Source organism: Athene noctua, chromosome 1 (assembly GCF_965140245.1).
Source record: "Athene noctua chromosome 1, bAthNoc1.hap1.1, whole genome shotgun sequence".
NCBI classification, from domain to species: domain Eukaryota; kingdom Metazoa; phylum Chordata; class Aves; order Strigiformes; family Strigidae; genus Athene; species Athene noctua.
In genome coordinates this window covers 53927985-53942899 of record NC_134037.1, presented here as the reverse complement: position 1 = coordinate 53942899, position 14915 = coordinate 53927985, and positions in this window count along the sequence as shown.

Sequence of the window (14915 nt, the reverse complement as noted above, 5' to 3'; positions counted from 1 at the left end):
GCATCAGTTAGTCCAGACAAGAGATGTGAAATTCTGTCCAGTGAGTAAATCTGCCCTAACCTTTGGCTATCAGCTGGCAGGTGGACAGACAAGCTCCAGGCACAGAGGGAATGTGCCCAGACGTGTCACTGCCAAACTGCCTGGTGCCGGAGAAATATCCCTTTTCATACCAGGCTTTTTTTAACTTCTCACCATAGTTCAAAAACCCTGTAGCCAAATTAATGTCATTTGCCTCAAAACCATTTCTGTCAGAGGAAAGAAGAGACTACCTGCTCAGGGACATCTGCTGTACACAGCCACTTCAGGCAGAACAAAGGGAACTGCAAATAGAGGAGCCTGCATCCTGAGAAGAGCAGTGGGAATAACAAGACACATCTTTCCCAAGTTGCTTTTGCCTTTCTCTCCTTTCAGCAGGCCTCCTTAGTGTCAACCGTCTGTGCAACTATTCAGAGAGGGGAGAGGAAAGCTGGGGTTTTACACCATTTGGTACTAACCCTGGGAGGGATCCCCAGCCACCTCTCTCTCTCTCTCTTTCTCTCTCTCATCATCAACTAAAGAGTCTCATCAGATTTATGCTGAATTTTTATGGGCTCTCACTGCCAGTGCCACAACTACAGTGGACTTTTCTGTTTAAGGGTGCCATGGGATTCACACAAGGCTGCTAAAGCCTGGCTGCCCGCACAGTTAATGGGGAAAGGCAACTGAAGCCCACCTGAAGCCACTCTGGGAAGGCCACAGGCGATATTAAACAAAAGCTGGTGGAAAACAGCAGGACGGGGACCAGTAGCATTGAGTAGTCCTGCTTTTCTTGGGTGTGATTCAACTACAGCATGGGCCTGGGTTGATTCCCCTGAGGAAGGAGGGTACACCCCAAGGAGGGGTTTCTAAAAGAAGCTCAGTTTCTCCAGGCAGTTACTATACAAAACTTGCCAACTTGTAGCACAAAGTCTTTTGAAGGCTTTTTTCTCCCTCCTCTCTCTGCCCCTACTACTGCATGTACATCATCCCTGGGACCCCAGAGAGGAATCAGGGCAGGAAAACAGTCTGACTAGGAAATCTTTCCAATATCAACATCCTCCATCCTGGGGCCTTGCTTTCCTGGAAGAGATGGATTTTGTATACATACACATGTGCATGGACTGGGCTTAAAGGCAAAGACCCTCTTGTGAGTTAAAAAAATAAAAGGTAAAAAGTATTCTACAGGCTAAACAGACAGGGCTCCCTGAGTACTCTAGTGATGCATTTAGCAATATATTTATTTAGACTGAGCAAAGCCTTGGGCATTTCAATGTGCAGGGAAGCCCTGGGGCCACGGGATGTGCACCAGACTGCATCTCCATCAACACTATGAACTGCTGCTCCCATCCTCAGAGAAAGCTGAGGTGAACAATTTAGGGGGACACAGGCTATTCAGACTCCCAGGACATGGGCTGGGACACCTATGGCTGCACAGATCCCTGAGGCTTTTATGTCCTTACCCTTAATTTCTACTGAAGCAGCAGAAAGCTGGCTTGATCAGCTGCTGTGACTTCTCCGTGTAGCCAGTCTGGCTAGGGCAGAGATAAGAAACCGAACCAGTGCCTTAAGGCTGAAAGTCAAACTAATAATGGCTGGTCCTGAAGAGCAACCAAGCAGGATCTGCTGAATTGCACCTGTTAGTTGAACAGGTGGTTAGGAATTGCCAAAGCATCATTGTCTGTCTACCGTGCCCCGTCCCTTCTTAATCTCAAGGCTGATGAAAGGTAATCCTTGAAGCAAAGTTACCCAAACTATGCTTTTCTTAGGGACACATATCCCTGCCCAAAAGAGAATCCATAAAACAAGGACATTTATGACTGTCATGCTGAAATATTACCATTTTGATAGAAATACTATTAATTCTGCAAGGCAGGAAGGTGTTAGCATTTTAACAGTGCACAACACCAAGAAGCAGGTTACTTCACAAGACTGAGATGCATGTTATTTCGAAGGAAGGTCTGGCCATGACTAAAAATAAACCTATGCATTTCCCTGTTTGAACTTCCTGTAGATCTTTAAAGAATACAGAGACCCAACCAAGCCATTCTCTTTGAAGGAAACATTTGAGATCATTAGCAATTTGCCTGCTGGGAGGTTCTCGGATCCAGATGTCTTTGTGGTAAATTTGCACAGAGCATTTAATATCCTATTTATCCCCTCATTTACAAACCATGTGCAACTCGTAAAGTCAGCACTGCACTAAGAGAGGCATGACTGGTGGTAGCTCTGCTTACAATAGACAGGCATTGGACTAAAATGAGGTTTCATTGTTAAGTGAAAAGTTAACTTCCAGACACAGTTCTTAATTTAAAACATCTGAAAAATTAATATTCCCATTTGGGCATTTTTCCAGGTCAGATGGTAGCGCCTGGATGTTCTCTGGACGAACTATCTCATCCACAGTAAGTGGCCAAATATTTGGTTGGTTTCTATAATGTATGTAAGTGAAGAATGATGTTGTTTTTATTAATCACCCCAGAATTAGTTCAGCATCCCACATCACAGGATTTTGTTCCACTGCTGCTTCTGGCTTGCTAAAATCAGAGCACTTGTGTCGCACTCTCTGACACTCCCCACACACTTTGGCAGTTTCAGACTTGGATGACTCCAGTTGCTTTCATTTTGAATAGCTTCTTGAATCCCTTCAGCACTTGTCAAATCTAAATCTTAAGTATGCTATCAGTCTGGAGGGTTTTTTTCTAGGACAAGTTAAGATCTCTCAACTAGTTTCTATTCCATGAATCCAAACTGATTGAAAACACAGAGGCACTGTCTGCACAGTGCTTCCTGCAGTGGGTGCCCACACCTTTGGTTTGGTTTCCAGGCTTTCCTCATTACATCTTCAAACAGCATCTCTGTTCATGGTCATTGTGAGCTTGAGCAGTCCATCAAAGGAAGTGACTTACACCTCAGCTTGATGGAATCTTGGGCTTACAAGACTGAATTGTTATTAAAACATATAAAATAACCTTACTGTTCTATTTGGTGCTGATAATGTCTCTGCTGGAGAATATCGACCAGTTTGGGGCACCAAGCTTCAAAAAAGATGTAATCAGACAGAAACAAAAAATTTGAGGGTGTAGGAAAGGTTGATCAATCTAAAAAAAAAAAAAAAAAAAAAAAAAAAGCCTTTAAATGCCTTTAAGAACAAGAGAGATGCAAAAAGGGAGAAAAGAAATTATTCATATGTTCTTTGGAGGTAGAACAAGAGTAATTCATTTTGATTGCACCGAAACTGAGGGTTGGTGCTAGAGACAGCTTCCTCTAGTGATAAGGACAGTAAATAGTGGAAAAGGTTGCCTAGGGAGGTTGTGGAATATCCATCACTCTTGGTTTCTAAGAACAAATGTGACAGATGCAAGTTGGGAATCATTCTGGTATAACTGGACCTGCCTTTGCGCAAGTACTGTGGACAAGTTTATTTCTCAAGGCACCTTCCAGAGCTATTCATTTAATATTTGGTAATAACACGCCTCATAGATTGAGAGGATTAAATATTGAATAGTACAAACAAAACTATCTCAAAAAAAGAAGAGTAGAAAGAAAGGCCTTGGACATTGTCATGTTTTGAGGAGCTAGAGGTGTGCTTTAATCTTCAAGGACTCATCTGTTCTGCTTTCATTTGCATAAAGTTAATATAAATGATCACTTTGTACGCAGCCTGTTGACTTCAGAAAGGTCACTTAAAGGGGATAAGCTGGGCAGGTGCTGGAGTAATTTCAGATACCTCATCAAGTTTCTCAAATCTGTCCCAGTGGTGGGTCTTACAAGAGAAAGTTCATATATTGCTTGGCTGAGCAAAAGATTGTGCTATAAAATGTTCAGAATCTTTTTTGAAGAGATTCAAAGCTTCAAGCAAAAGGTTTTTTTAAAAAAAAGAAAACCAAAAATCAGGCACACAAAAATCCTAGCTCCAGGACACTGAACTAAAGTTTAAGGACCACATACAGAAAGGAAGAAAGAATTAAGATGGCCATAAATGTTTATGCTAAAAATATTAGAGGTGTGACCATAGTTCAGGTCATGGAGTCTCAGTTTATCATGTCTCATGCTATGCACAAGGATTTCAGAATATCTAGGTAGGGAAGGAAGCTGCTGGATTATCCCCCTTCCCATGGAAGAAATGAGAATAGTGTCTGTCTTGAAAGGCCAACAGTACCATCTTTCAGAATTCCAGTTCATTTCTTTTATTTAAATTATCCAGTACTTTTATATAAGCGTCCTATATCTTCTTCACTGTTACTTCAGTAAAATCCAATACCATATCCATCACTCTTATGGTGCCTTCCCCAACTCATTAACAGATTTTCCAAATTCTGACTTCACTGGCACACAGGATTTAATGAACTGTTGAGATTCAAAGCAGAATTCAGATGATGGGAAAATTGAGGTCTAAAACAGCAAAGGCAAGATGACATATTTCTAAGGGCTTCACAGCCTTTATTTCTGTGAATATTCTCATCTGCACTAGTATAAACTGGAAGCAACTCCACTAAATATAGCAAGTACACATCAGTGTAGTCCCACTGTGACATCATGATCAGTCTTGAAAGTGCTTTCATCGATTATCATTTAGATGCTACCGTTTTTGAAAACCTCTACCAATAATTGAGAAGAAAACAACTTAAATAAAGGCACTTCACAGTTCTACTCACTGCAGAATGATAATTTATAAAAAGAACAAACCTATGTTTTTTCATTTATGAAGCTGATACGTTTTCCAAAAGCATACAGCAAAATCAGAATACTTAAAACAATAAAGCATTTCCAAGATGAGTATTGCTAGTTTGGGGATATTATGTGAAAAGTGGCTGAGTAGATGAAAAAATGACATTTGAGAGGTTATGGGTACACTGGAGATAAAGCAGCAAAGGACTTCTTAAAATGACATACAGACTGTTTTAACAGTCAAGATTTTCAAGCCATGGGAAGGAGACTTGTAATAGCAATTAATGCTTCCCTATTCTTTCTAATGTCTAAATTCTTTCACAAATAGCAAAGTTCATTCAGAAGCAAACAAAAAACTTGGAGAAATCCCCCTGTATTTTGGTACTAGTGTAAACCCTAAGCTCAGGTCTAACCAATTGGAATTGTTTGTATTTCTTTAAACAACTTCAAATTAGGAAAATTTCCTTTTAATCAGGCTTTATGGACCACTTAAGTCTCTCATAAACCACATGCAACTTAGTAATTATTTTTTTTTCAACTGGAAAGATGGACAGGCCTGAGCTTCCAAGTGTAGTTTTAAGTTCTTAGATTTTTTCTTGAAATAGAAAACTACATTTTTAGCCCATTCAGTACAAAGCAAAAGCACAATCATCAAACATATCTAATACACAGCCTAAGTCTGCCAAGTTTGCATAACAAAAAAGGGGAGGGGGAATAAAGAGAATGGCTTTACAATGGCTTCACAGCTGAATGACAGCAGAAGGTGAAGATGAATGAAGAAAAGTGAATGCTGTGTGTTTGTATTGTGTGGAATAATTTATGGGGCTTGAATGTCTTTGAATGCTCTTACCATTGATATATGAATACTTTTGATTGAGGAAAACACCCCTGGTGAAGAATAAAGAAATGACTAGATTTCAGTACTCCAAAACTCCCTTAAGAAAAACCCATGCTGCATAACAATAAAAATCACAGATTCTTATAAATGAGCAAAATTAGTCATAGTTATATAAATGTAAGTATAAATTCAAATTGTATGTACATATTAAAGGGAAATATGTTAAAAGAGAAAACTGTTTTTCAGGATAAAATGTAACATACTGAGCAAAATTACAGCACAAACAAGGAACCTCTTTCACATGAGAAAGCCTGATTGCCATTGCAATAGAGGACCCTGGGGCTGCCAACATGGACTGTATTGGAGTGAGGACACACCACAGAGAACACTTCTCTTTCTTGGCCACCAGCAAGGGTGCCAACACCAATGTCCCATTCTCTAGCGGCAGCTCCGCTTATGTAGAAGTGCAGATGGCTAATTCTGTATATGCTAACTATTGGAGTCAAAGACAGTAATTATTTTTTTTTTTTTTTCTGCTTCATTTGCCCCAGTGAAGCAATTCCAACAGACGGCTGCACAGTTCAGGCAGCCAGGCCAGCTCGCTCATATGTTTTTAACACTGAACAGAGGCTATTTAAGTGAATGAGAAGAGGTATCTATAAGGCAAGGGATATTTAGTCCCCTACTTCTTTTATTAGCTATCTGTCAGGTATTCTGGAGTCCCCTGAATTTGTGCCTGAGCCTCATATTTCTATTCTAGGTCATGAATTGGTCAAGCTCCTCACAGCTACTTCCACCATGCCCTTTATTCTTATGTGAATGTTTAAATATCAAATGTAAATGTTGTAGTTACTAGATATGTGATACATCCTCAAATGGCATTTATCAGACAATTATGAGCATCTCACCCAGCTTTCAACTGACCAAACACTCCTGAAAAGCATTTCTAATATTTCGTTTGTAACTTCATGCCGCTACTTTAAAAAAAAAAAAAAAAAAAAAAAAAAAGCCTTGCTACAACATGTTCTCTTCCTTTCTTGCAACTTTGAAACTGTTCCATATTGTCCTAGCACAGATTAGATCACTGTCAATAACTGATCCTTAGATTGGAAAACGACAAAGTTAGATATGCAACATAATACTAGCTACCTCATTTGTTGACTGTGGTTCCAAGGCAAATTTTCTCTTTGGTGTACAAATTGGTGTAACTGCTAGGAAAGCTGGCTGGCTTTGTAATTTTGCAAAGGCCCCTCTAAACTTGCAGTGTGAGTATACCTGGAGTAAGCCCAGTGAACATGAAGGAATCAGGACTACCACAGGAATAGCAACTGGCTCTGGAGGCATGAGAGAGCTGGTGGAGGAATGGTAGGTACCTCCTGTGCAGCTTCCCCACACAGGGAGAAATGCTTTGAGCCCTCTGTGAAACAGCAGCAAGGAGCAAGAGCTTTTCAGAGGGCTGTTTTTTCAACAGCCAGGCTGATCGCAAATTGGGATGAATTTGCGAGGCACTATTCAAACACTGTTTTCCTAGGTCTGTCCAGGCACAGCATCTCCTGCAGACATCCTTTCATCTCAAGCCATGAGCTCATAATCCTCTCCAGTCAGTAAGAGGAAAGAGCTTTCATACTTTCTATAAGGAAGCCGGAGAAGGAGCAGCTCTGTCTCTCCTTATTTCCGAGGGTGTGAGACACAGTCGGGTCAGTTGTGCTGCTTATTCTCAGATTTTTACACAAGAAGCATAGAAGACCTCCATGAAGAATTCCCTCCATTAGCACATATGTGTCACCACAGTTGCTGACTTTCCAACTGATATTAAGGAGAATAGGAATTAAATTCTATGGTCTGGACAAAATAATCATTATAGGCAACTTTTAGTTTTTACCTAGGCCAGCCCTCCAATCTTAGTCTTTGCCCTTCTTTTCCAGGAGAATCTTACATTTAGCAGCTCTAGTTGCTTTTACAGGTTGATCTGCTCCAAAGAGCACAGGATTAATGTGCCTGAATCCACCGGATGACAAAAGTCTTGACCCGAATTGCTGGTGCATGGCACGAAGAATATAAACTAGCTAGCAGAAATCTTTGTCTGGGTTTCTGAAGCAGCACAGCTTCACCAAAGTAGCAAATTTGTTCCAAAAAAAGCAGCACAATGATATGGCACTCCCATTCCAGAAGAGCTTATGTGATGCTAACTGGTGAAGCTCTGCAGTGTGCTGCACCACACAGTGTTAAGCGATAATACCCTTAGCTTCCTAACGTCATTAATACTGATTAGATCTTGAGTCTCCACACTTAAAAAAAAAATGCAGGACACAACACAAGTATTGTGCCAGTAACAGCTCAGAAAAATAGCCCAGATCACAAGAAGGGGAGAAGTCATAGATTGCTGATTTTCCGAACATTTGGGGATTGTTTCTGTAGGGTTTCCCAGCTCTAGTTTTTGCACTGACAGTATTTAGAAATGCGTGTTTTGCAGAGAAAACCATCCACACACAGAGGTTCAGGGTAAGACTGCAAGTGACCACACACATGGTGTAATATAAAATACTAGTTTTACCTAACTGATCCTGTTTATTTACATCCGTGAGACCTGTTCATAGTGAAGTCCCTTGTTTTTTTCACTGTGCTGAACCTAAGGATTCCCTTTTTCCTACAGCTACCACCTCAGCAGGCAATTAACATGGCTTTTTGCTCTTTTTGTAGGGCTGAGAATTTGGACCATTTGACGCTGAGCATCTGCGAGCTATTGAATCACAAACCTCTGAAAATTAGATTGCTTTCTCAAAAAATCAGCTTTCACTTATAAAATATTCCAAAACCAAGCAATGTCAAAGTAAACTTTGCATGCCTCAAAGGAGAACAAAGTAACAGGCCCCAAAGAGAAAAGGGAGACTTCTGGCTTGAGATTTACATTTTACTTTCTTTACATTTAAATAACAAAAATATTTTTCAAAGTATGAATCCCGTGGGCACTGTCATGTTATGTCACCAAATAATTCATTAAAGAGTGTTAGCTCTACTGCTGCTGTTTGAAGTGTCAGGGGTTTCTTTGCCTGAAACGGCCTGTTATTCCCACGGATTGATGGAAGAAGAGGGTTCTCTTTGTATTTCTCTTTCAGAGCACAATGGATTAAAAACAAACAAAAAATCCTTAATAATGAGATAAGAGTGAGGGAACTCATTCTAAAGGATTCTGTAATAGTACATCACCATCCATAGTAGTTCAAGGCTCTGGTCCCTCCCTGTGCACCAATTGCTTGACTGCACTCACTGCCACAGTTTGTTTCCTAATATTCATCATGACTTTTCCTGTTTCTAGCCTTGGGCTTAAGTTGGTTTGATCCAGCCTGTCCTGAAATTAACGGAAAGACTGCTATTTACTTCAGCGAACCCTTTTTCCTCTTGCTGCAGCCTGTTGGCTGCTACAAGGATTTCTCTCGCTTTTATTTTAGCTGGCCTTCAAGTCCTTCCAAAACATACCTCTTGTTTTGTACACAAGCACAGACAGAAGGAGGGAGAGACAAGATAATAAGCTGTTCAGCTCCAATCCCTTTATCAGGTGTGCTGGACAAGGGGGATGGAGTTGTTCATGTGGCACCAGTGGAGGGAACAAACAGGGCCCCCCTTTCCAGTCAGCCCTCAGCTGGCTCCCCAGCCTTCCCCAGATATTCCCACTCTACTACAGTTGCCAGTACCAGCATAGCTAAGAGCTACACTGCAGCTCTCTGCATTTATCAAACACTACTTGTTGAGTTTTTGAGGTCCCTAGATGCGATCCCATACCCATTCCTGGTATAATGCCCCCTACTTGGGTAATTTTCCTTGTAATATTTCAATCTGTCCTGAAAAATGGGAGTGTAAATATTGGTCCTTGCTTACGTCATAGTGGTTAAACTATTATAATCTCTTTTTGGGTAACCTGCTTTCTTGGCTGCAAACCCCCTGGGTTTGTGAGGTACTTTAAAAAGTCAGTTGTACACTTTCCAGGTACTTGATACTGAAATACTTATCAGGCTTTTCTCCCATCGAGAATCAACACTTCTGGTGCTATGGTATTTAGTCATTATGGGCTGATACTTTTTGTCTGGTTTTACGAATGCAACATGAATTCTGAGAGGACTGTGGCTTGCCCACAGTGGCAAGCTTTGGCACATAGGTGTTTCCCTTTTGTCCTATTTCTTGCTCTTACTACCACTGCTGTTTGCCAGAACTAAGTATCAAAGATATAGATATATAGATATATATATATATAGTCATCCTGAGAGCAGGGATGTTTCTCCATTCAGGAGTGGTTTGACATATGTTTTCTTTTTAGCAGCTTTCTTTAATAGAGCTGCAGCAATTTTAAGCAGCAATTAAGCTTTGTCATTGTAACACAGGTGACGTAGAACTCCTCTTCGAAGGTAAATCATCTGAACAGAATGGTCCAGGTCAGGGCCATTATCTGAAAGCACAAGGCTGAGGGTACCAGGGCTGCTGTAGTCAGTGCAGTGTCTGACAGTTGTGTGCTTCCCAGCGGCCTGAAAGACAGACCACAATGTGTGCACAGACAGGAAGGGATGAGCAGCCAAGGCACTTTCAGGGCCTTGGTTACGTCAGCTCTGTTAGGCAGTAGTGGTGTGGATGGGAGGGGATGAACAAGCTTTTAACTTTTGTCTGAGGCACCTGTATCTATGTCTATGCCATTGAATAAGGGAGGGTCAGGGACTGAACCCTGGTCCCAATTTCCAAGTGGAACAGACTAGATCATGTTCACCCATCTGAAGGATAGTCACCTACACAGAAGACTGTCCTGAAGAAAGCTAAGTTTGAGTCAACCAAGAGAAGCCGGGAGTGATAATTCAGTGTGGACAACGTGTTACCAATGCTCAAGTTCATTCCCATGCTGTCCCTTATTTAGAGCACAGACAAACCAAATGCTATGTACATTGCATCAGCTTTGGGCTGGTTTTTCACGTTCCCATATGAACCCCAACTGTTTACAAGGTCTTTGATATCCCTGGTCATGTCTGCCAAACAGTGACATCTCCAGGTTTTTGGAGACACACTTCAGTTTCAGAAGGTGCTGTGAGGAAGCTTCTGTGATCCGAGCACTGAGAGCCAACTGCATTTAACTATGATGCTATCACGTACGCTCAGACTGTCTCGATAATTCAAGGACTCTATGCATGTGGGTGGAAGTTCTCCTTTGGCATGTGCTCAGCTCTACAAAATGATAGATATGAGCACTTGTTTCATATGGTTTGTTCTCAGATATCTTTCAGACGCTTCCTTGACAATGGTAAATAATTGGCTTGATTGCTTTCTGTGAGTTTCTGTTAACAATTTTTCTAGCAATTTGAAGATCTCATATTTTTGTTCATTTGCTGTACTTTCATGACCAGGAAATGAAGTCAGCTATGTATATCTAATTCCCTCTTTTCATTGTGTACCTCAAAATTGTATCACTGAAGTTTCAGCATCATGGAGAATCAATAGCAATAACTCCTTTAAAATGCTCTCTAGTGATTTAGTGTCATTTTCTACTTCAGTTGCTTTACGTCCTCAAACTTAATGATGAAACGACTCACAGAGAACATGATTGCTAGACATTTCTTCTTGATTTGGGTGTCTCTTGGTTCTGTGGTGATAATGAACTCAGTCCAAAAGCTACCAGCTGTCTCTGCTGTAGGAACTGGTACTCCAAACTTCAACTCACTAGCATCACATCATGTGGTTGCTTTTTCAGTCACACTGCCATATTTTGGAACAGGATAAACCTCACCAGTTCCCTGGTGGTATGTAATGGTCATATGAGGTAACCATGTCTATGCTATCTTTTTTTCTTTTTTTTCGGAAGTCAGCAGCTGTCTGATGGTGGGAAAATAGTAGAAATAATGCCAGTTACTTTAAAAACCTAATATGAAGCCCCTCTAGAAATTATCTTTAGATGCAGCTGTGTTGCTTTTACCTCTTTGGCACATAATCCTTGGGAGGTCAACAAATGCCTGTGAATGACATGGCAGAAAAGTGCATTTTTTTACTATGTTTTCAGCCAAAGTTTATTCCACTTCCTGAACTCTCTCAAAACAGGTTGTGGCCATGATCAGCTCCAGCTGCTGCCATGTGGTTTCCTTGTTGGTGCAGCAGAAGGTTGTGAGATACATGCTGCTCCCAGTAGATCCAACTAATCCCACTCCTATTGTTGGCAGGCATTACTCACTTCTTCTGCTGATGGGATCCTAAATGACATCCCCAACTTTTTGTATCTAGATGAGGCCCACAATCTTGCGGAGGAGACATTTGATTTACCTGAGTATTCTTGCCATTACCACTGTTTGCCATGAAACACTGGGAATTGTTCTGCTTCTCCAAAGCAAATAAACCTCATCCAGGAAGGCATTTAGTCAGGAACTGCAGTTTGCAAACATGCACTTGTCTGGCTGCAGTGCTTGCCTAGCTTTTCCTATCCAGTCATAGCATGGGGAAAGTGGAAGCATTCTCATGGAAGTGCCTTAGGGTGACCCAAAAGGCACTTTTGGGCAAAGGTAGTTTGACTACCAGTCAACTCTTCAAAGATCTCAAATGAAGGAAGCACTGAAGTGAAGCAAAGCATAGGCATCTGAAAAAAAAGCGTCCTGCTGGGTAGGAAAAGTGCACAAGAGAAGGGTTCAGCAAAACACTCATGCACAGAGAGTCATCATGATCTGTGTAACGAAAGATGCTTATCCTACCTGAGTTGATACAGTCATTCACGTGGTGACACCCATGACAGCCCTGTTGACCTCACCCTCAGGGGACTCAGAATAATGATGGCAGCTTGAATTTTATAGCATCCTACCACCATTATAGTATTCTAGCTGGCTCTGGTTGACCGAGTTCATCTCTCAAAAGACGCTGAGGAAGTCTTCATCGCTTCACATATTTACTACTGCCCTACTGCTTGTTTTGAATTTGATTTCCTGGGGGCTTTCTTGTTTGTATGATGGCGTTTGATTTCAGGCAGGGATTTCTGATGCCATCTTGTATTTGTGTCATGAAGTTGTCTGAGGTTTACAACAGCATTTCTTTTTCCACACCTTTGTGCTGCATTAATGATATGTCCTGCAAAATCTCACCCTCGGTCTTACTTCCTGCTTCCTTGACAGTGTTATTTTATATTTTTTCTTTTATTAGTACTTTTGATCTCAATGACTTCTCTTTCCATGATTATTATATTCAGAGTCTTTATGCAGGGCACCCTTTATTACCCCTCAGATTATTCATGTTTCCCTTTTAGTTTTGTTTGTCTACTTTTTTACCTCTATGCATTTAAGTTTTGCATTCATATGGGTACATTTTGATGTTTTCTCTTTTCTACTTAGTGGATTAACAATTCTAGGTCTGGTCCATCTTAAATCTTCCATTTACATGGGAAACTGCACTTTATCCTTACATACAGCTCCAGCTTTTGGAGACTTGTTAAGGAATCTTCTTTTAAGTCTTCATAATGTTTACATTTAAGTCCTTTTAGATTTGATAATCAAGAATCTTGAACTGTTCAGCAAGATAATAATCTGTTCTAGTCTTTTGGTTGCATGCACTGAGCAGATACTCTTTCTAGATGGAAAGAATCTTAAGAGTTTTTAGATCTTCACTTGGGTACTCATCAGTCTAGTGTTGATGCATCTTCAGCACACGGCTTCATGTCTATCTCAGAGAGCAGTGTGGCTGCATTTATTTTGTTTCTCCTTCTGTCTGGCTTCACTACATGCTATATCTGTTTTCCATTGCAAGCTAGGGAATGTCCAAATGATGAGCATGGTCTATCTGCATACAAGCAGCTATGGCATGGTGCCATGATTATTGTTTTTTCTTTAGTTGAAGGATCCAGAATTCATTCTTAATGATGGATGCAATTACAATTCTCAAGCAAAAAAGGCTCCCAGTTAGAAATTAAGCCAATGAGGGCACATGTTCGCTTTGACACTGTCAACAAAACAGTTAATTCAAAATACTACAAGAGGTGAGAATGCGGCAAAACGAGGGCGGTGGCACTCAAACCTGCAGCTCCACAACAGCAGCCCATGGTGCTGCCAATGTGATGACAGCCAAGGTGATGGCTGCTTCATGGGAGATTCGCCCTGAATCACATCTGCTTGCAAGTGCCAGCAGACACAGTATGGGCAAAGAGCATGATGAGCACACTGCTGGCTGTGTTTTCCTTGGGGATAACAGCAGCGGGAGAGGCTCTGATTAATAAGCTGAAAGCAAACGTGAATTTTATTAATCGTTATTTGGAATCCAGTCCACAAGTCAGCATGTCATTAGAAATAGGGTTAGTACCAGTAAAGCAGTACTTCGAGGCCCTAGGTATGTGACAGGGATGAATGGATGCAGCACTAGAATGAAGACAGCCACTATGTGCATGAGTAGAAAGGGGCAGATTTGGGAAAAAGGGTGAGCAAGAGAATGTATGAGAAGTTGGGCCCCTGCCCCAAACCAGGGGACCACCCACCAGAGCTCCACTGTCAGCAGATAGCTAAAAACTCACTAGTAAGATGTGCACTTTGTACCTTCCTAATTGTTGTCCCAGACAGACGATGACAGCCCACTGCTTCTGGGTGGTAACGCTACAGCCTCCGGAAGGAGGAGTGCAGGCAGCCAAACGACTCTCCCAACCCTCTAATAAGCTCATTAGCATATGTCTTTGCTAACGATACATATGGAACCAGACTACTTCCATATGACAAATCTCTGGGTTATTTTACCATTAAAAAAAAAAACCTGGGAAATCACATCCAAAAATAGATTAAAAGAACATGAGAAGTGGAAGGTCAAACGTTCAACAGTTGGGTAGTGCCAGAACTGGGACGGTTTATATAACCTTGCTGTAGCCTCCCGGAGTGGATGCAGTAGTTAGTCACAGGATCGTGGGTATTTTTTTCCAGAGAATCCTGACTCATTTGGTGATGTAATGTCCAAAAGGATTAAAAAGAAAAATAGAAATATTGCTCTCCTCTCATTCAGGAGGTGGCACTGTGCAGAAACCCAGCCCCACAATGGAAGTAAAATTACTAATTTTCTTCGTGAGCTTCTGCAGTACAGCCTGCCCAGAATATCTTTTAGTCTTCGCAAATAGTAATTCATCTTCACGTTCATCAAGTAAGAAGACATTGTTATCTACATTTTATATGTTGGGATCGGAATCACCAAAATCAAAGTTTTTCTTGAGTAATCTGAGGTAACCTTATGTGCTAAGTTATTTCTTAGCACCCGCTTACATTTAGGATCTGAAGACTGCTATGTTAGTTCTGTTATACAGTGTGGCTTGGAAACAGTGACAGACAAGAAACAGTTTACTTTTATTTTTTGGCATTTGGGGATAATTCTTTGGAAAGAATGTGTACTGCTGGGAATCACAAAGCCCTACGTG